We start from the raw sequence: 23,120 nt of genomic DNA on the forward strand, positions 1-23,120 counted from the left end.
TATTAGAGGTGGGGAAAGGTAAATGTCTGTGAGCTAAGATTCGACACTCTACGTGTCGGGCTCAACAAAGACACCAACTACCTTACCCATTACAAAGATAGCTTCCCCAATTATCACCTCTAATACCATTAGCTCACAGACATTTACCTTCCTCCACCCCACCCCACCCCCCACCCCCCGCATCCCTCTTCTGTTCTGAAATGTGATTTGTCCTTTTCATATGTGTTCACTTTTTTTAATTGTATCCTTTGGTATATACGGTTGTGACTATTTTCTTCCCCTATTTGATCTGAGGAAGTGGGTCTGGCCCACGAAAGCTCATCATCTAATAAACCATCTTGTTAGTCTTTAAAGTGCTACATAGTCCCTTAAAATTGTAGAAAGAGATATATCAATGTGACCTATGAGGACAAATGAGTAGTAGCTTTGGATTTTGAGTAAGATAAACTAGAACTCTGTGCCCACTGCCCCATTAATATGAATCAAGTCTATACAAGGTGGCTACGTCTAGACTGGCCCCTAATTCCAAAAAAGTCATGCAAAGCAGGTAAGTCAGAATAGGGAAATCCACGGGGGATTTAAATATCCCCCGTGGGATTTAAATAAACATGTCCGCCGCTTTTTTTCCGGCTTGGGGAAAAGCTGGAAAAAAGCGTCTAGACTGGCGCGATCCTCCGGAATAAAGGCCTCTTCCGGAGGATCTCTTATTCCTACTTGAAAAGGGTTTTATTCCGGAGGATCGCGCCAGTCTAGACGCTTCTTTCCGGCTTTTCCCCAAGCCGAAAAAAAAGCGGCGGACATGTTTATTTAAATCCCGCGGGGATATTTAAATCCCCTGCGGATTTCCCTATTCTGACTTACCTGCTTTGCATGACTTTTCCGGAATTAGGGGCCAGTCTAGACGTAGCCGATGTGATTACAGACTGAAACCATGTTTAAGGAGAAACTGTGATAGGCCAACAGTCTCTGTCCCTAATCACTCCTTTAACCTTTTCTTAGAAGAACCAATATTTGCTAAGAGGATTACTGGTTTGTTACCTAATCTTGACATGAGGAATGTGAGAATAGCTATTGAGGAGAAATGATCTAGATTGTGGGCTGAATATCCCATAGTGTCTCTGTTATTTTGCATGAAGACCTTGGAATAATGCACTTCTTGAACTGGTCCATACAACTACTATCCCTTTGCCTTACTTGTCTTCAAATAAATAATCTTTCCCATAATTTGTCTCTCTGCTTTCAGCAGTTGAACCTGTTGTCTTAAATATACTCTAATGGGTTAAAAATAAAACAGTAAAGCCTGTCCTTTGCTTTTATTTAGGAATTACATGTTAGAATTAGGGTTCACTTTTTTGGGGAGAATCTGGGCTGATGTGTATTTTTAAAGATACCAGAAAGCAGGTAGGTTTCATGCAGTGTGGGCTTTTAATATGAAATTATTGCCTTTACCACTGAATGATAATAATATGCTTACAAACTGTTGTGTTAAAGATAAATTAGTTTGTGCAGCGCTTTGAAGATATAAAGTGGTAGTAGGAAATAGAAATAGCAGCTTTTTGGTATGTATAACTTTGCTGTAGTACTCAAGCATCCAGGAGCTCCTGATGTTGCTTTAAAAAGGCATGAGAGATGTCAAGCATCCCTCTATTTTCAACCACTATAACAAATACAGGGGAGAAATGGTCTCCAAAATCAGGGCTAAAAATTTTACCTTATTTGCTTTGATTACTCTGACTGGAGGAGTCAGAGTGCTCAAGTGGAAGATAAGGTTCCCAGGCTGTTTTCAGGCTCCATCAATACAGGCTGACACACTGAACATTGATTTTTTTAAAAAAATCTTATTAGATTTTAACATGGAGCTTCAGATAACATTTACTACTGCAAAACACATGAGGCTAAAATGTAGTTTCCTGGGCAAGCCAGAAGCAAAATAGAGAGTTTTCACTAAGGCCATGTCTACACTAGGAAAGTATTTCAAAATTACTAAATTCAACTTAACTCTCAATTTAACAAATTTGAACTAGCATGTCCACGCTATGTGGAAGCCTTGAAATATGTCCGAGGCAGGCTCCATAAACGTGGACATGCTTCCTCAGACTTAGAGCCCCAGGAAGCACAAAGGAATAATTATCTTGAATTACTCTGGGGACTAATTATTTTGAAATAGCAGCACCAGAACACCCATACTATCATTATTTTGAAATAACTATTTTGGAATTAGCATTACTCCTGATGAAAAGCAGGAGTATAGATTTCAAATTCTGCAGCCCGTTATTTCAAAATAACTAGGGATGTTAAATAGCGGTTTAAAAACTGGTGGCTCTTACTACATTTAAAAAGCAGAGCTGCAACATCTGGGACCCAGCACACGCTGGGACTACTCAGTCCCAGCTCGCGCCCTTTCACCTGCTGCACCTCTGCCTCTCCTACCCCCCACAGACGGTGCTGGGGGGAACCAGCTTTTAAGCCAGGTCCCCGCAGCACCAGCTCCTGCTCCCCCCCCCCCCTTGCTGCCTCTGTATCAGAGGCAGCAAGGGCTGGGGAAGCGACTAGTCGAGTAGTGACTTGACTCTCTGATAAGCCTAGGCTTATCCAATAGTTGGCTAGTCGACTAGTCGCTTACATCCCTAGCAATAACGGGCTTGGCTCCACTTATAAATTCAACCTGGAGGGCGTTATTTCAAAATAAAGTCCTAGCATAGACCAGGACTAAGATTATCCAATGAAACTAAACTAGGGGGCTGTGCCCCATGCTTGCTATGCTCACCAACCCCCCTCTCAGGGTAGGCAGCTCTGGCTGTCCTTCCACCACCGGGGAGGGCCAGTCCAAGGTGTGGCAGCCCTGGCCTGTCTCAGCTCTCTCCTGCCAGCCACTATCCAGGAGTGGGCCATCCCAGGCTCTTCCCACCCCTCTGCCGCTGGGGTGTTGGGCCAGACTGAGGCTGCAGCTGGCCCGGCTCTCTTCCTCTGGCCACTGGTGGTTGGGACAGGACAAGAATGGCTGGCCTGGCTCTCTTCCTCCCACCACAAGTGTGGAGGGCATACAGCTCTCCTCCCTCCCCCCATGGCAACTCTGCCCCCCCCATGAGGGGATGCCTTCTTTCTCTATCCCCCTCCCTGCGATTGGGGGGGGGGGAGGTGTGCTACTCCCTCCCTGCCCTGTGAGAGAGCAGGGCCAATAATAAGGAGACAGTGCTCATAAGTTGGCTCCTGGAACACTGGCTTCAGCTGCCAGCTCCACTCCCAGGAAGTCGACTGCTGTCCCGTGCTGTGGGCTCACAGTATAAGCCTTATACTGCAGAGTCTGCAGTGCAGGATGGCTGCCAGTGCATGCCTGCAGGGCAGAAGAATTCAACAAACTGGAATCGATAGGATGATGCTTATCAGTTACCTGGTTAAACTCTTAATCTCTACTTCCTGCTTTATCCCCAAGGTCAAGGGTTCAGACTTATATTGATTCCAAAAGTCTCTGTTCCAGTTTTCCCAGTAGAAGGGCCCATGACATTACCTGGTAGGACTGCATAGACAAACTCCACAAGAAGGAATTGACATCTCCAATGTCTCTTGTCAGGGCTGTTCTCCACTCTGGCACTTTGAGTGCAGAAGATAGGGGTCTGCAAGAGAACTTTTACACCTTGCCTCTATAGGCTCTGCTTACAAAATCTCCAGAGTCATAGATTCACTGACTTTGGGTATGTCTAGACTGGGGCGGGGGGGGGGGGGGGGCGCTCCGGTATCCCGAAAAAACTCGGCCACATCCAGGGAACACATTTGCTCTTCCACTTTTTTTTGCAGAAAGGGGGTTCTTCTGAAAGAGGGTGTTTTTCTGAAATTTGGCCCAGTGTAGATGGGCCAAATTTCAGAAAAGCCTCTTCCGAAAAAAAAGCGGAAAAAGGTACACCAATTGCAGAGCGTATTTTGTGTACCTTTTTCCAAAAGAAAGTTGTAGTCTACACATGGCGGTGGCAGTTGCCTCCCAAAGGCTAAGTGGAACAAAAGAAAACCCCTTTTTTCCTGAACCCAGGAAGAAAGAACTTGGATTTCCTTCCCCTGGGGTACTCCAAGCTCTTCTGCCACAAGAGAACTTGAAAAAAGAAACAGAAGAAAACAACTATATCTCTGACAGCTGAGCTCTCAGGCTAGGCAGACAGACACACAGACCTCCAAGGCACAAGGATCAAATCATTACTTTAAAAAAGGTGATTTTTATTAACAAAACTAAAGATATACTTGATAAAAACGTACTTGGTTGCTAGGTGTTACAGAGCAACTAAGTAAAACAAATTAAAACAGAGAACATCTCTGGGTACTCTTTGACAGTGAATGGGGGGGAGAGAAGGCAGAGAGTCACACAGAGAAGTGTCACCAAACAACCAAAACAAAGTAAAATGCCCTGATCGTGACTTCACATTTTCCCTTTATTTACTCATGACCCCTTCCTGGTTCAATCCACTTCCGTGTCCCGAATTCTTTGGAGGCAGTGTAGCCCTGTCTGGTTTAAAATAATGCTATTTTCCAACTCTTGTCTTACCTTGCTTGCTTTTTTTTTTTTTTTTTTTTTTTTTTGTGGGAGAGTTATGTTATACAATTTGAATGTCAGCACTATATCTTACTGGTTCTTCTACTGTCTCCAACCCCTCTCCCCCCCTCCCTCCGCTAGCTACCTCAGTGTAACACTTTAGTCACAATGTGCTGGCCATTTATTTTAGAATTGGAAGCTTATTGGCCCCTTTTAGGGCCTTTTATGCTATCTGTCCCTCTTGGTAGCAACCCATTTTTAGTCACATAGCAACTAACACAGACCGAACATATACTAATACAGACAGAATATGCAATTTTCATACAACATTACAGGTATCTTACATTTCCCTCAAGGATATCGTCTTATAACTTTTTATACTTAATGAATACATAGGTTCTCCAATACATGATGATTAAATAATATTAGCCAGGGTGTGTGTGACTTTGTGTAAGCATTCCACAGATCTTCCCTGTGGATCTTAATTCTAACCTAAAACTATTGCTCTAATTCCAATATAACAACATAAGAATGACCATACTGGGTCAGACCAAAGGTCCATCTAGCCCAGTATCTTGTCTTCCATCAGTGGGCAATGCCAGATGCCCCAGAGGGAGTGAACAGAAGAGGGAATCTTCAAACAATCCCTTTCCCATCACCCATACCCAGCCTCAGATAGGGTATGTCTACACTACCCTCCTAGTTCGAACTAGGAGAGTAATGTAGGCATACCGCACTTGCAAATGAAGTCCGGGATTTGAATTTCCGGGGCTTCATTTGCATAAGCGGGGAGCCGCCATTTTTAAAACCCCGCTGGTTCGAACCCCTCGGTAGTGTACCGGTAGTTAGGAATAGGAAGCCTAGTATGAACTACCTAGTTCGAGCCCAGTGTAGCCGCGCTGCACGGGGTTCGAACCAGCGGGGTAGTGTAGACATTACCTACATTACCCCGCTAGTTTGAACTAGCGGGGTAGTGTAGGAATAGGAAGCCTAGTCTGAACTACCTAGTTCAAGCCCCGTGTAGCCGCGCTGCACGGGGTTCGAACCAGCGGGGTAGTGTAGACATTACCTACATTACCCCGCTAGTTTGAACTAGCGGGGTAGTGTAGGAATAGGAAGCCTAGTCTGAACTACCTAGTTCAAGCCCCGTGTAGCCGCGCTGCACGGGGTTCGAACCAGCGGGGTAGTGTAGACATTACCTACATTATCCCGCTAGTTCAAACTAGCGGGGTAGTGTAGACATACCCAGAGAGGCTAAGGACACCATTCCTACCCAACTTAGACAATAGCCATTGATGGACCATGAAATTATTTAGCTCTTTCTTGAACCCTGTTAAAGTCCTGGTCGTCCCAACCTCTAGCAAGGAGTTCTACAGGCTGACCTTGGGCTGTGTGAAGAAAAATGTCCTTGTTTTGTTTTAAACCTATTAATTTCATTTATTGACCCCTAGTTCTTATATTATGGGAACAAGTAAATAACTTTTTCTTGTTCACTTTTTCCACACCAGTCATGATTTTATAGACCTCTATCATATCCTCCCTTAATCTTCTCTCTTCTAAGCTGAAAAGTCCCAGTATTTTTAATCTCTCTTCGTACGGGACCCGTTCCAAACCCCTAATCATTTTTGTTGCCCTTCTCTGAACCTTTTCCAATGCAAATATATATTTTTGAGATAAGGCAACCACATCTGTACTCAATATTCAAGATGTGGGTGTATCGTGGTTTTATATAGAGGCAATAAGATGGTCTGTGTCTTATTTTCTACCCCTTTTTTAATAATTCCTAACATTGTTTGTTTTTTTGGACTGCCACTGCACATTGAGTGGATGTTTTCAGAGAACAATCCACAATGACATAGTCCCCATCATTTTGTATGTATAGCTGGGATTATTTTTTCTACTGTACATTACTTTATATTTATCAACATTAAATTTCATTTGCCATTTTGTTGCCCAATTACTTTGTTTTGTGAAATATTTTAAAGCTCTTCACAGTCTGCTTTGGTTTTAACTATCTTGATCAGTTTAGTATCATCTGCAAATTTTGCCACCTCACTATTTATCCCTTTCTCCAGATCATTTATAAATAGGTTGAATAGAATTGGTCCCAGTATGGACCCTTGGGGGGTGGGAGGACACCATTAGTTATCCTTCTCCATTCTGAAAACTTACCATTTATTCTTACCCTTTGTTTCCTGTCTTTTTTTTTTAACCAGTTATTAGTCCACGAGAGGACTTTCTCTCTTATCCCATGACAACTTACTTTACTTAAGAGCCTTTGGTGAGGGACTTTGTCAAAGGCTTTCTGGAAATCCAAGTACACTATATCTACTGGATCCCCCTTGTCCACATGTTTGTTGACCCCCCCCCCCTCCCCAGAGAACTCTAGTAGATTAGTAAAGCATGATTTCCCTTTACAGATACCATGTTTTCCCCAACAAATTAGCCCAGTACTGACGTTAGACTTACTGGTCTTTAATTGCCAGGATCACCTCTAGAGCCCTTTTTAAATATTGTTGTCACATTGGCTATACCCATAGTCATTGGGTACAGAAGCTGATCTAAAGGATAGGTTACAAACCACTGTGAATAGTTCCACAGTTGCACATTTGAGTTCTTTCAGAGCTCTTGAGTGAATGTCTGGTCCCAGGTACTTGTTAGTGTTAAGTTTATTAATTTGTTCCAAAACCACCTCTAATGACACCTCAATCTGCAACAATTCCTCCAATTTTTCACCTAAAAAAAATGGCTCAGCTTTGGGAATCTCTCCAATATCCTCAGTCATGAAGACCAAAGCGGAGAATTCATTTAGTTTCTGTGCGATGACTTCATAATCTTTGAGTGCTCCTTTGGTATATCGATTGTCCAGTGTCCCTACTGGTTGTTGAGCAGACTTCCTGCACCTGATGTATTTAAAAAAATGTGCTATTACTTTTGAGTTTTTGGTTAACTGTTCTTCAAAATCTCTTCTGGCTCTTCTTATTTTTTTTACACTTAATTTGACAGAGTTTATGGGGGGGGTTCGATTTTCCTCACTAGAATTTAACTTCCACTTTTTAAATGATGCCCTTTTATCTCTCATTGCTTCTTTTACTTGGTTTTTAAGCCACAGTGGCATGTTTTTGGTTCTCTTACTGTTTTTTTTTTAATTTGGGGTGTACAAATTACACCCTCTATTATGCTGTCTTTGAAAAGTTTCCATGCAGCTTTTAGGGATTTTACTTTTGTCTCTGTACCTTTTAATTTCTATTTAACTAAGCTCCTCATTTTTGTGTAGTTCCCCTTTCTGAAATTAAATGCCAGTGTTGGGCTGCTGAGGTGTTTTTCCCACCACAGGGAGGTTAAATTTTATTACATTATGGTCACTATTTCCAAGCAGTCCAGTTATATTTGCCTCTTAAACCAAACCCCATGCTCCATTTAGGACTAACTCAAGAATTGTCTCTCTCCTTGTGGGTTCCAGAACCAGGTGTTCCAAGAAGCAGTTATTTAAGATATTTTATCTCCGCACACCATCCTGATGTGACGTGTACCCCGTCAACATGGGGATAGGTGAAATCTTCTACTATTATTGAGTTTTTTTTATTTTGATAACCTCATTAATCTCCCTTAGCATTTCATAGTCACTATCACTATCCTGGTCAGGTGGTCGATAACATATCCCTACTGCTATATACTTATTATTAGAGCATGGAATTACTACCCATAGAGATTCTATAGAACATTTTGGTTCATTTAAGATTCTTACTTCATTTGAGTCTACATTTTCTTTCACATATAATGCCACTTCCCCAGCAGCATGATGTGTTCTATCCTTCCAGTATAGTTTGTACCCTGGTATGACTGTGTTCGACTGATTGTCTTCATTCCACCAAGTTTCTGTGATGCCTATTATATCAATATCCATCCTGCTTTAATAAGAGGCACTCTAGTTTACCCTTCTTATTTAGACTTCTAGAGTTTGTGTATAATCACTTTAAAAAAGTCACTATTTATCTCTGTCATTTCCTGATGTGTCAGATTCTTTTTCATTTGATTGTTTCTCATCTGATCTTACCCATACTTTATCATCTTCCATCCTCTCCTCTTTACTAGACTGTAGAAACTCTCTGTTAATAGACCCTCCCCTAAGAGATTTAAGAGATGTTTCTGTCCAATCCATGTGTTCCTCCACACCTGTTGACTTTCCCCCAATACTTCATTTAAAAACTGCTCTACAACGTTTTTGATAAGTGCCAGCAGTCTATTTCCATTTTGGTTTAGGTGGAGCCCATCCTTCCTATATAGGCTTTCCCTTTCCCAAAAGTTTCCCCAGTTCCTAATAAATCTAAACCCCTCCACTGTACACCATCTCATCCACACATTGAGGGTACGTCTAGACTACATGCCTCTGTCGCCAGAGGCATGTAGATTAGGCTACCCGACAGAGTAAAATGAAGCGGCGATTTAAATAATCGCCGCTTCATTTAAATTTACATGGCTGCCGCTTTGAGCCGACAAACAGCTGATCAGCTGTTTGTCGGCTCAGCGCGATAGTCTGGACGCTCCCCTGCCGACATCAAAGGGAGCTGTCGACAACCCAGGTATGCCTCATCCCAGGAGGCATACCTGGGTTGTCGACAGCTCCCTTTGATGTCGGCAGGGGAGCGTCCAGACTATCGCGCTGAGCCGACAAACAGCTGATCAGCTGTTTGTCGGCTCAAAGCGGCAGCCATGTAAATTTAAATGAAGCGGCGATTATTTAAATCGCCGCTTCATTTTACTCTGTCGGGTAGCCTAATCTACATGCCTCTGGCGACAGAGGCATGTAGTCTAGACGTACCCTGAGACTCTGAAGTTCTGCCTGCCCACCTGGCCCTGAACATGGGACTGGAAGCATTTCAGAGAATGCTACCATAGAGGTCCTGGATTTCAATCTCTTTCCTAGCAGCCTAAATTTGGCCTCCAGAATGTCCCTCTGCCTGCATTCTCTCCTACAGATAAATAGATTGATAGGGTTTTTATTTAAATGAAGTAGTTTTGGCTGTGGTTTAGTTTACATGTTTTAAAAAATGCCAAGTGTATCTAGTCCCCTTCAACCTTCCCCTTTGAACTCTCTCTGTTCGCTGTTCCTGTTCACTAAGCTCCCTGGTCGTTTACTACAGGGCTTTATATAGCCCTGTCCTTCCCTTCCTGGTAGCCCCACTCCCTGGTTAAGGCTTGATCAATGAATAGAGGATTCTAGATTTTATATCCTCATTAAGAAGCTAACAGCTTCCAATCGCCAGCCTCATGACTAGGTCTTTTTTTCAGAAAAAAATATAAATGTTATTTCCCTTAGGGCTAATCTGTGCATGTTTTTCCAGAGATGTAAACCTAACCTGTTCCTGCAGCTTATTCTCAAATGTGTGAATGACACTAGAATTTAAGATACTGTATATTAATGATATTTAACACAACTGTAACCTTTTATATCTTCAAAGCACTTTACAAACATTAGACCTATAAAAAAGATATGATCCCTTTACATCTACATTAACAATAAAGTAAATTTTTTTACAATGTTCTTAGCAATAATTTCTTAGAGTTTTTATTAAGATATTATAGAAAACAGTGCACTGTTTTGCAATGGATAGTGATTAAAAAGATCAGCTACAAAAGTGTTAAATAACTATTTTAAAATAAGCATTGTTCCTCAAGGAAAGCAGCAATTATTATTTTAAAATAACCAGCCCTTTATTTCGAAATAACAGGCTTGCTCATCTTGTGTGGATGCTCTGCTTATTATTTTGAAATAAGGAGAGTGTAGGAGAGCAGGGTTTAAACTCTTAAATACTTTGCCCAACATTGCACAGAGAGACTGTGGCAGAGCTTGGAACTGACCCTAGTTGTTCTGAGATCCTGTCAAGTGCCTTAACAATACAAGATCATCCTTCCTTATTTCATCATTCAGACTAATTTAACTATCTTGATATGTTGAGAGAGAGAGAGAGAGAATTTCAAAGGATTTCAACATCATTGTGCTTTAAGGAATCTGTGCAACAAGTAACATAAATGTCCAGCTTTCTTTATATGCATGCTTAAACATTAGTATACTAAACGTGATAGACACTTACATGGTATATCTACTTGTTTACAAAATCAGACATACAAATACAAATGTGGCAGCACCCTATTACTGCAAAATGGCTTACTTTCTCATTTTTACCATATATTATATATTTGAGTGAGTTTGTGAGCAAGCAAGTTTGTCTGTCCATTCATCTGTTTATTGAAGAACTCTTCTTAAATGGTAAGAGCTATGACCACCAGATTTGGTATGCAGTTTCCTCTTACCATAACTTAAAGCAAGGTAAAGGTTCGGTTGTGGAGGGTGGGGGAGAAATGGGACTGAAACTCCCTCACCCCTGATTCATACATGGATGCATAAAAAGAACTCCTCCTACACAGACAGTGCTAGGACCACCACATTTGGTATGCAGCATCCTCGTATCATAAATTAAAGCAAAGTAAGGGTTCAGTTATGTGCTGCAGGAAGGCTTGCTGAAGTTACCCCCTCTCCCCATGCATAAAGGGACACACAAAACCATACAGAAAAGAGACAGAATCACCAGGCAGGTGAAAGGGGCTGGCTGCAGGTGTGCACACCCCTCTGTCCCGGACTGCCTCAGCCCCAAACTTCCTATCCTCGAGGTGTCATTTAGAGAGAGCAGAGGGGCTGCAACTCCCCTCCCCTCCCAATAGCTCTTACCATTCATACATGAACATCGCTGGCTGTTCCCCTTCATGAGGGAACCAGAGGAAAGTACACAGTTTGCTGCATTCCCCGATCTGACGACTGGGTAGCACAATGCGCAGACAAACATTGACCTTCTGCAGCTGGAGGACATGCACTCCTCCCCACCTGTGCCCACTGGAGCTTCAGTGGCTAAAGAGAGGAGCAGAAGCATGTGTGGAATTTGTTTGTACTGACTTTTCTAGTGCTTCTTATGTAGTTTGTTGTAAAACTAGGCAAATATCTAGATGAGTTTATATATTCTATCTAAAAAATTAGATTATGTACTCCAGATTGAGAACCACTGAGATAAACCATTACATTTAAAGCCCTGAAGTTGGTGCCAGAGAAAAGGTCTATGCACAGAAATAGGTAATGCTACAATGCTCTGGCTATAATAGTCTGATGTATCTCTAGGATGTGTATCCCAATGTTCAGCAATGCATTGCTTTATTGACTGGTGCATCATGGATAAAAATAAAATGGACGCAATAATTGCATGTTGAGCAGAGATGTGTACTTTTTGAGGGCAGTTACTTGGTTTGGATTAGGGATGTAAAATCCCATGTAAATTAACTGCTCACCCTGGGTAGGGGAGTGCTAAAGCAGCCCCCGCCAATGGTGTGGTAGGCCTGGAAGGGCTGGAGCAGCCCTTTCCCTGTGGCCTGGCCAGGCTGGAGTGCCCTGTGCTGCTCCAGCGGGGTCAGTGCTGGTTAACTCATTGCCCCAGTAAGCATCTCAGTAAGGCAATACTTACCAGTTAAACCTTTACATCTGTAATTTGGATGCACAAATGCAGATTTATGGCAAACAATTTTCAGGGACAATGCAAGCCTAGAAAAGATGCCCTGAAACACTGTTTTTTGTAAAATGTTATAATTATATCTCAACAGCATCATTCAATGATACTGTGTAAGATTTAATGTAGGGACCTAAGTAGGCTAACTGCATTCCTTTTATAGCAAATCTTGCATTAATTTGATTTTGAGACATCTTGCAATGCTCAATGCCAAAAAAGGAAAAATACAAAATGCTTTTGCAATTCAGAATAGAAAGTGTTTTCATTAGAATGTTTTTTGTTATATTGAAGAATTCTTGAAATTTAATATGTTATATTTATAGTGTAGATTTTTTTTTTAGATGAAAAGCTTTAAAACCTTTTCATAATAGGAGTTTGTCATTATCTTGTCTTTTACATAAATCTAGCATTCCCAGTAGTTTGGATGGCTGTTACTAAAAATAACAAACCTTTTATATAGTATTATTCACCTAAGGAATCTAATCTGTTGAAGACCACAGAAAATTAAGCACACTATTTCTGTTAGCAAAAACTGAATAACTTAATTGTGCTGCTGTAAGTATATTGAGGATTTTTTTATCACAAGAAGATGCACATTGAAATTGTAGCAGGAATTATTTTATGTAACCCTATTTTTAGGTGGTGTTTAGTGTTTAAATTGGAAGCTGAAGAGACATACACAATTTTAAATACTGCTGCTAGTGTCTTTTAGTTAGTGCAAATTATTTTGAATTGTTTATCAAAGCAACTTTTAAAATTATTCTAGATGCAGGTGTTTATGTAACAGATAAAGTGTAAATCAGGTTCTAAAGAATCAAAACAAACTAATTTTGGCTTCACTTCAGAGTCTCTGATAGTGTTTGGTTTCATTAACAAAGAATCTGATGTGGAAAATAGAATGTTTGTTTCTTAATTGCAGATTATCATATTACTTGACTAATGAAATTCATTCTAATTTGTGTAAATCAGAATTTAGTCTCTCCAAGGAGTTCAATAAAGTAAAATGTAACTGTTATAAAGCATTTGATATACAGATTGATGCAAATCAGAGGAGAAACTTCAAAGAAGGCATGGAAGGACAATACAGGAAATTTCAAATATTCAAACTATATTACTTTAATTTCAAAAATAGTTTTTTAGTGCTAATTAATATTATTCATAATTTTTTTCTAGCCACTTATTAGCATTCAGCTGTCATTTTGAAGGACGTTAAAGTTTGAGTGTTAGATGGCATTACTAACTTTGGTTTAAACAGTATGCAGTTGAGTGACAGTCACTTCTAAAGTGACATCATTCCAAAAGCACATAGTTGTGGTTACTTGTGATTGCCAAACATCTGAAAAGTATTCCACTTTACCTGCACAAAGTTCATATACTGGTCAGATGATATTTATTTAATGTAACCACACTTTCCAGTCGCGCATACACAAAATCCAACTTATAGTACATAGCTGCTATAGAAACCAGCAGACTGGATGCTCTAAAATATGAGGAAATGTCAGGGAGTGGGTATGTGCCAGTGTGGCAATGTCACCCATTGGTGCTGTGTCCATAGCAGCAAGATTATATCTCCTGCAGTAGGGAAAACCCGGGCATTTTTAGCTCCACTGAATTCTACTGAGGGCCCTGTGACAGTCTAGGTAGATATGAAGCTGGTGAATAGCTGCTCCCAAGCCTGCATCTCCTATCATGTCCAGCTCCTTCCAAAATCACAAGGTTTGGTGAATGACCTCATGGCGGGGGCTCTCATTGACAAGTGTCTAGATGCTCTTTTTCACGTAGAATTCCTCATTCCTGATATTCACAGGGGCCTTTGGCAGCTCTGCAGTGGTATCTGGTCCAGGTGGCATAGATAGGCTCGCCAGGTGTTCACTTTTCAATTGGAAAAACTGGTTGTAAGGGGCTGAAGAGTCTCTCAGAAGTATTGACCCCCACACCATAAGTCCTAGACTGTAACTAGGGTGAAGATTAGAGAGCCAGCCATATCCAGGTGCAGAACAGGTGAGAGGGTGCAAAAAAGGGGTGGCGCAGGATCAGGCCTATTGGTGGCAGCTGGTACTCAGAGCAGAGCAACGCCTGCCATGAAGGAACAGGAAGTGCAAGGAAGGGCTGGCCTACCCCACCTCCACCCCGTCAAAAGTGCTTTTAGTTCCAGTGTGCCCTGACACCTGAGTGGGAGTGGCTTGGCTGCTACCGAGGACCCAAAGTAACTGATGCCAGACAACAGAGCGGGGTTTGGCTCATTGCCAGCTGCTGAGCAGGGGAGTATCCCTGGGGGAAGCTGAGCATTTGATCATAGCAGGAGCACCAGACCAGAGTGACTAGGAGACCATCACTTTTTACCTGACTTAAGGGCAAGCTTCTGGGTAGGGAAGAGGCACCAGGTCATCAACTAGCACCAGATCCTGTACAGCCGGGGCTGCCTCCAACTTGCATCCCATTGGCAGGCAAACAGCAAGTTCCACATCTGGTGGCAACTCCCACTTCTAGTGACAGGGAAGGGGGAAAGCAGCGAGTGACAGGAGGGAGGAGAGGAGTGAGCAGGTGTGGGGCTTATCAGGAAAGAGACAGAGCCAGAGACAAGGCTTTGGGGAGAGGTGGAGCAGGGGTGTGGAATGGCTTTGACATTCCTGCTGTAAAGTCTGGTTTTGAGAAATTGGAAAGTTGGCAGCCCTAGATGTGGAGCCCCCTTCTCTCTGCAGGAACTACCCACATAGAACTACTCCCTTGCTCTGCCTGCCCTATCCTACCCTGTCTGTGCAGGGCTGCCACTTCTGAACTCCACTTCCATTCTGGGCATGCCTGTCAGGTATGGCTTGGTGGGAATTTCTGGCCCCTGGGTTCCCCCTGTTACACACCCGTTACACACCCTACCACAGGCAATTATCTTGATTTCACTACAGAAAAAGTAAATGCCATGTTAATATTACAGCAGTGTGTGGGGGCTGATGACAATAGAATCATAAAATCATAGAACACTAGAACTGGAAGGGATCTCGATATGTCATCAAGTCCTCGTGGAATGAGGAGTAACAGTAGTTCAAATTAGGATCTTTAATTCAAACTATCTGCTCCATGCCACATGTAGCCGCGGGCACGGAGTTCAGATTAAGGGGGATTTAAAAATGGTGGCGCCCAGGAACATGCAAATGAAGCCTGGGATATTTAAATCTTGGGCTTTATTTGCAACTCCGCTTGCCCTAATTACCGTATCTAGCTCGAATTAACGAGCTAGTGTAAACGTACCCTTAGAAAGTTTTTCCTAATGTCCAGCCTAAACCTCCCTTGCTGCAGTTTAAGCCCATTACTAATTGTCCTATCCTCAGAGGCCAAGGAGAACAATTTTTCTCCCTCCTCCTTGTGACATCCTTTTAGATACCTGAAGGCCTCTATCATGTCCCCTCCCAGTCTTGTCCTTTCCAAACTAAACAAGCCCAATTCTTTCAGTGTTCCTTCATAGGTCCTATTCTCTTGACCTTTAATAGTTGAGGTCTTTTCCAAAATGTTCTTCCAAGGAATGAAAGTATATATTTTGGGTTGATTCACATTTTAAGTATTATGCTATTATATTTTTCCTCGTTCATTTCTTCTCTCAACCTGTTCCTTTTTTGTCTCACAAGTACTTTCTTCATATTTGTTTCTTCTCCCCTTCTCACAAGTGTCTTCTTCCCTCTACACCACCTTCCATATAGATTTCCTCCTCTAATTACACCTTAGAGACTAACATTAATATATTAATAGTATCATGAGCTTTCGTGGGCACAAACCACTTCTTTAGATGACAAATATTATGGAACAAGGGGCATAGATTTTGAAATATAAAGTAGAAAAAGAGGAGAGAGGGGTAGAAGAAAGGGGGGGGGGAGAGCAATCCTGTTAATTAAAGTGTCCGAGATAATTAAGGCTAATAGAGTAGGCTGTAAGTGCCTATTACTTAGCCTTAGATGTCATTTGGGTGTTGACTATAATGGCCCATCCAGTTCATGCTTTTGTTCAAGCTGTGTGAAATAATATTATATTTGCATATGAAGGCTAGTTTTGCAGATTCTCTCTCTAGTTGATTCCTGAAATTGTTTTGTAACAGAATAGCCTCCTTTAAATCCATTAATTAGTGCCTGGGGAAATTAAAATTTTCTCCAACAGGTTTTTATATGTTACCATTTTGAATATCTGATTTGCATCTAGTAATCCTCTGTCTAAGAGACTGTCCAGTTTGGCCAATATACATAGGAGAGAGGCATTGCTGGCACTTGATGGCATAGATCACATTAGTGGATGTGCAGCTTTATGAGCCTCTGATGTGGTGGCTTATGTGGTTAGGTCCTGTAATGATGTTGCTTGTTTAGAGGTGTGGCTAGAGGTGCTACAGAACTGTTGTTTTTTAAGGGTGGTTTTTTTTTTTAAGTTTCAGATTAACACAGCTACCTCCTCTAATTAATTACTGAGTAGCATCATCCCCTTACTTCCTGATATCCTCCTTCCCTAAGTTCATTTTGCCCATTTTCCCATCTTCTTTAGACTGCTTTTCTTCTCCCTTCAGAGTGTCTTCTGGTCAGGTTGGGTTGGGAGATATACTCAACCCTCTATTCACACTGAGGGTGTGTCTAAACTACACCCCTCTGCCGACAGAGAGATGTAGATTAGGCACATTGCTATTGCAAATGAAGCGGGGATTTAAATATCCCGCACTTCATTTGAATAGAAATGGCTGCCACTTTTTGCCGACACGGCACTTTGCCGGCAAAAACAGCAGTCTAGAAGGGGATCAGTAGACAAGGAAAGCCTTTTCTGACTGATTCTGTAAACCTCGTTGCACAAGGCATAAGGGATCGGTCGGAAAAGGCTTTCCTTGTCGACCGATCCCCGTCTAGACTGCCGCTTTTTGCCGGCAAAGTGCTGCGTCGGTAAAAAGCGGCAGCCATTTCTATTCAAATGAAGTGTGGGATATTTAAATCCCCGCTTCATTTGCAATAGCAATGTGCCTAATCTACATCCCTCTGTTGGCAGAGGAGTGTAATTTAGACACATCCGGAAAGGCCTGTTATTCCCTTGTCCAGGCTCATGAGCTCAGCTTTTTCTAGCATTACAGTCTGTCTCTATGGTAACAGACAGGCAGTAGTGCAGAGAGCGGTGGGGGAGCTGCTATACAGAGTCTGTCAAGCATAGAGAACAGACATCAGGCTTTGAGGGAGAGGGCCTAGTCTGTGCAAGGCTCTAGAGTCTTCCCCTGTTTTTGTGGTCAGAGAGGTGTGGTGGGGAAGAGGCAAGAGGAAGCTTTGTATAAAGTTCCTGAGTATGTAGCTTCTTCTCTAACTAAGGAAGAGGTTCTGTCCCAAAGCTAACTATGAAGATTGAACACTTTTAAAGTAATTTTGTACTCTATTTACCCTTTTCTCTACAGTCTAGTTAGTGGGTTACTGCTTAACTCTGGCCCCACTTACTTCTTCTGCCAAGTAATCATATTTTGGGGGAAATTCACATTTTAACTTTTAACCCCCTTTTGAACGGGAGCAGAGTTGAAATTGAGGATCTTTTTGGACAATGGTGTAAATGGGGCAAGGAGACCATGGGATGTGCCGTCTTCATAATTCTGCATTTATACAATTTAAAGTTCTGTTCAGTTCTTCACATTTGACTTCATGTTCATTTTTCTTTTCAGTATTTTCCCTCTTTGTACTTTCACATGATTTACCTATTGTTTGTCTTTGTTTACTCTGCCATTCATCTAGGTGCAAGATGGTCTTTGTCTAAAGTCTATTCCTTTATTAGTATAATCATGTTAGATTCAGTATATGGTACCTGTTTCAAAGAGATGGGCATTTATGGTCTTCTAAGCATTAGATAGACGAGAGAAGTTTTCATTTTGCTGTTATCAACATACCAATGAAATGTGAGCACATACATTGAGAGAGGTCTAGTACAAATAATACATTTTTAAAAAATATTCCACAGTGAGTAGATTTTATTTCAGTTGTCATATATTGAGAAGGAACCAATGCTGTTAAATGAATAAAAGGAAATGCTGCCTTGCAAAAGAAAGACTAACTTAACTAGAAAACATCTTTGGCAAGACTTTTCTTACTGTCTAGATTTCTTTCCCCCTCTGGATTTGGTCCATTTGTTTTTGAGCGGTGTTTTGGTTGTTTTTGTTTGGTTTTTTTTGGGGGGGGGGGGGGAGTTGGTCTTTGCCTCTAAGAGGGGGCTGGTTTAGTTTTGCTTGACTTAATGATGCATCAAGTTTTTTGACAGGAATCATAAAGGCTTTCCATTTATGTGGCTCTTAAGGTAGATTTAAGAATTATAATCCCCTCCGTATCCTTGTAATGTAAAGTATATATTCAGTGATTGCTAATTCTTGATAAAGAATTCATTGAATCCTTTGGCAAGCAGACCTTCCCATGTTGAATATGCTCTTGAAGTAGGGATATTAAATGGCATTTAATCAGCTAGTCAACTAGTTGATGGAATTTCTATTGACTAATCAATTAGTTGATAAGGGGGAACTGCAGAGCCAAAGCGGAAGAGTTAGCTCCTGTCCCCAGGAGTTAATCCCGCTGTGGCTCTGCCTTTTAAATGTATTAATAGCTGCTAGGCTCTTAATACATGTAAAGGCTGAAGTGCAGCGGGCGGACTGCTTGGTGGCTCTTAATACATTGAACAAGCACAAGGGCAGCAGGGGGACCAGGCAAAAATGAGGAATTAACTTATTCCTGGCTTGTGCCTGATGTCCTGCTACGTCTCTGCATCCCCTGCTCCCCCACAGAGATGGTGCTGAAGGGGATCCAGTTTTTAAGTTGGTTTCCCTACAACACTGGCTCCTGCTTCCTACCAATGCTGCCTCTTTCTGATAGAGACAGTAAGGGTGGGAGGGGAAGTGACTAGTCGAGTCACTGGTCAACTAGTCGCTTACATCCCTATCTTGAAGTGGAAGTTTTATGTATTTTTATTGGATTTAGACAAGACTCTCATATGGTTTAGCAAACCTATTAAAATAAACTCAAAGACTCAAAGATTGTGTGTGTATGTGAGAAATATTTATTCTTGAGGTAAATCTGTGTGACTATGTGGGCACAGATTTTTTTGTCTGAGAATTGTAAGGTTTCATCTTTTTTTCAATAACTTGTTTGAGATGCTTGTTCATCTAGTTGGGTCTGCAATCCTTCTCATTGAATTTTTTTCTTTTCACTCAGGATGCGGGCTTCAGAGAGTTTCTCTAAGCTTTGATTTAAAATAATTCCAAGCCTCCTCCTCATTCAGACCTTGAGTTCTTCAGTTGTGAATGCACTACTCTAAATGCTTCCCTTAAAGAAAAAAAGAAAGAAAGTTGGTTCTTTTGAAATCAAGGACCTTAGTTTCAGATCTATTTTTCTTTAACTTTTTATTTAGTTTAAACTTAATTAACTCATATTTAGTCAAACCAAGGTCCTCCTCTATAGGTTAAAACTCTCTAGTCTGGCACTGTCTAGCAACATCTGTGGTTCAGCATAATTTTCTGGATATGCAGCACTCTGGTCATCTGAAGAAGTGGGCTGTGTCCACAAAAGCTCGTAATACCATCTACATGTTTTGTTAGTCTTTAAAGTACTACCAGACTATTTGTTGTTTAAGTTTTTCCTGATACAGAGTAACTCAGCTACCCCTCCGAAGTTTTTGAGCATAATTTTAGTTAGTTGGATGTCCATGGGTATGGCCAGATTATCATGGGTGTGGCCAAGTTTCACACGGGCCCATCTTCTCTTACTGCCTACTGTTCTCCATCATCATTTTCCAACTCAGCATTCCTGTTCCTGAGATCTTTCTCTTTCACTAGCTGGTCTTTTCCTCTGCTTGGATGGTGGGGAGGCTTGCCAATTAATTGTATCCTTTGGTATATATGGTTGTGACAATTTTCTTCCACTATTTGATCTGAGGAAGTGGGTCTGGCCCACGAAAGCTCATCATCTAATAAACCATCTTGTTAGTCTTTAAAGTGCTACATAGTCCTGTTTTTTGCTCAAACTTCTTGGTTTTCAGTTTGGTTTGCTGGGTGCTGTGCTATTGCTCCTGCAAAATTAATTTAAGAAATATCAAGACCTGTTTATTGAAGATTGAAGATCCATTGTTAATGGAGTATTCTATGTTATACTTGAGAAGGATAGACTGTGGCTACATTATTGGCATCTGAGGGCTTTGAAAAATTTAAGTCATTCATAGAGTATGCATCAGTACTATTTTTTCACTGTGTGTCTCATGATGTACAAGCTGACATTCATAACAATGTCATCATCGAATCAACACCAATTGTTTAGAGGGTGATTTTTTTGTTTTGGTAATACTATCTGAGGATTTCTAGGAACTTCTGGAAGGATCTACTGTAGAAGCACATGCTACAAAAGACGTTGTGCCATCATGGTGCTGCCACTTTGAGATTTGATTTACTTTATTGTGATTTTTACATTCTTGGCCGTTAGTTTCTTCTCAGACTGATTCCATTTTTGGAGACTTAGGGTGCCTCTACACTGCACCATTATTCTGGACTAGCGGCCATCATTCTGGAAAAACAATACTAGTGTTACACAGCAATTATTTCGAAAGAAAATAGAAATAACGGAGAACTTTTTCCCACGTTGCTACACCTCATTCACGAGGAATAACATCTCTTATGAAAAAGCTTTTTTAGAAGAGGGTGTAGGTGGATGCTTCACTGCTGCTATGTTGAAATAGCTCCTCACCGGGGCCATTCTAAAGTTATTCCTCCCCAGTGCCTCCTGGAACTCTAAATTGTGATAGTGTGTCCACATTAGGGGAGCCTGCCTTGGACTAAGTTTCAGGCTTCCCTGTAGCATGGATGCTCTATTTTGAAATAAGCTATTCCAGAAGATATCTTCTGGAATATCTTTTTCCGAAATAAGTTTGCAGTGTAGACATACCCTTAGACTTCCTTTATTCTTATTTGAAAAAAGATCAAGATATTTCCTCCCTACGTTCTCCCTATGTTTGCACATACAGGAACTTTCAGAGAAGGAATCTGCTTTTTTCATAATTTGCTTGATGGAAAACTAATGAAAACTCATGCTTGATGGAAAACTCATTTATTACTTTGTCTGAGCTGCATTAAGCTCTATGGATTGTGCTGCTTAAGAATAATTCTTATAAATACATATTTACATATAAGCCCTTTCATCATACTTGATTACGGGTGAATGGATGACAAGTTTCCTTTTTCTTGTTTTGGTTTATATTTGATGTATTTGACCATGCAATGAATAAAATTCATCTAACCAAATCTTCTGGAAAGGGAATGTTTCTTACCCTTTAGTACTGATTCTTTTTTGTACTTCAAAGTCCTTTGCCAATCAAAAATGTTTGGTCCCTTTCTTTTCTATTTAGCCCATCATAACACAAAACTGACATCCACACACCACCTAAAGAAAAATTCCCCTTTTTTTGGTCTTTCCCAGAGCAAGCAAATAAGAGCAAGCAGTGGGTGGGGGTAGGAGGGGACATCAGCTGAACTCCTTTTTACTGTCTGGGAGGAGCAGAACTTATTGCAAGAACTACTTTAGTTTACAATATTTGGCTTGAAAACACAGGTTGCACCTCTATAAACTGGAACTCTCTGGTCCAGCAACATGTGTCCCATAGGACCATGGATGTTCCAGGATCAGTCTCCACATGCTGCAGGGTGGGAGGAGGTTGGGATCAGGAGCCTGGTGTGATGCATGGAGGAGGGAGGCAATGCATGGCCCAGCTGAGCTGTGGGGAATGGTGGGGAGATAGAAACCAGGAAGCTGGACAGATGACTCAGTAGGATTGTTAGGTTCAGGAGCTGGCATGCAGCTCAGCTGGGCTGGGCTCGGGAGGGGAACGGGGGTGTGCTGGCAGGGCCAGGAAGCTCTTTGCAGGGACAGAGTAAGTGGTAGGACAGGCAGTAGGAGAGCCAGAAATGAACTCCAATGATCTGGCAAAATCCCTCATCCAGGACCAGTCAGGTCCCCAGTGTGCCAGGTTCCCAGGACCAGGGAGGTCCAACCCTTACTACAAAAAAGGCTCCTGCCAGACAACGTCCTGCCAGACCACAGTTGTTACCAGACTAGAGAGTCCTATATTTAGCAGGTTCAACCTGTAGTAGCCAACAGCATTGGGATGTGGCTCCCAGTGAAAGGAGCTTGTTTACACTGGTGCTTTACAGCATTCCAACTTGCTGCATTCAAGGGGGGTGTTTTTTCACACCTCTGGGCGAAAAAGTTACAGTGCAGTAAAGTAGTGGTGAAAACAAGCCCTTAGGCCCACACTCTGACACAGACATCAAACAAAAAGCTTCAGGAGAGTGGCTCCACTTTCAGCTGCCTGGAAAAGCCAAGTAGCTTTTGTCAGGCTATTCCTGGCAGAGATATTTGGTGATGATGGAAAGGATGTGGGGAGAAACATATGGGTGAAAAGGGAGGGGGAAGAGGAAGAAAGAATGAGTGTGTGGAGAAACATAGGGAAGGTGGGTGGGGGATATAGAAGAGGAGAGAGAATATGCAGAAACATAAAATCCAAGAAGGACATCAAAGTGCACAACGGAATATGGAGATGTCTAAAAATAATGTAGGTCTGTTAGAGATGGAGGAAAATGTAGTGAAGGGACTGAGACTAGGGCCTGATCTATCATAAGAAATTAGGTTGGTATATCAACATTGCTTATGGATATGGAAAATCCAGACCCATGTGCAACACAGTTAAACCAATGTAACTCCAGAGTAAGCAATGCTAGAGTTGATGGCACAATTCATCCATCAACCTAGCTGCTGCCTCTCAGACAGGTGGAGTACCTATGGCAATGGGAAGTAGCATCTTCACTGAAGTGCTACAGTGCTGCAACTTCAGGTTTATTAAATGTAAACAAGCTCTAGAAGAAATAGCAGAAGAAATTCAGAGGAGTAAATACTACTACTTCTCACCTGGCATTGCCAGCATCAGGAATCCAAGATTAAGAGTCTGCCCCCCCAAATTATAGTTTTTTTAATTGGGTTTCTTTTTTCTTCTGGTTTTATAGCTTTTCAGGTACAGTTGGGACATTCTCA

The 23,120-nt window shown here is 41.6% G+C and overlaps 1 protein-coding gene and 1 long non-coding RNA gene across 4 annotated transcripts in view; one reads left to right on the top strand and one right to left on the bottom strand.

The window, feature by feature from the left end:
- The window catches only part of CACNB2 (calcium voltage-gated channel auxiliary subunit beta 2), a 384,628-nt gene that overhangs the window by 251,173 nt on the left and 110,335 nt on the right, over nt 1–23,120 (top strand). The gene's annotated exons all lie outside the window — the stretch shown is intronic.
- LOC142827355 (uncharacterized) overlaps nt 19,188–23,120 on the bottom strand; it is a 47,319-nt gene continuing 43,386 nt past the window's right edge. The window contains exon 3 of the long non-coding RNA XR_012902063.1: nt 19,188–19,373. This is a non-coding gene — a long non-coding RNA (uncharacterized LOC142827355). The remainder of the gene's footprint in view (nt 19,374–23,120) is intronic.

Source organism: Pelodiscus sinensis, chromosome 2 (assembly GCF_049634645.1).
Source record: "Pelodiscus sinensis isolate JC-2024 chromosome 2, ASM4963464v1, whole genome shotgun sequence".
NCBI lineage: Eukaryota > Metazoa > Chordata > Testudines > Trionychidae > Pelodiscus > Pelodiscus sinensis.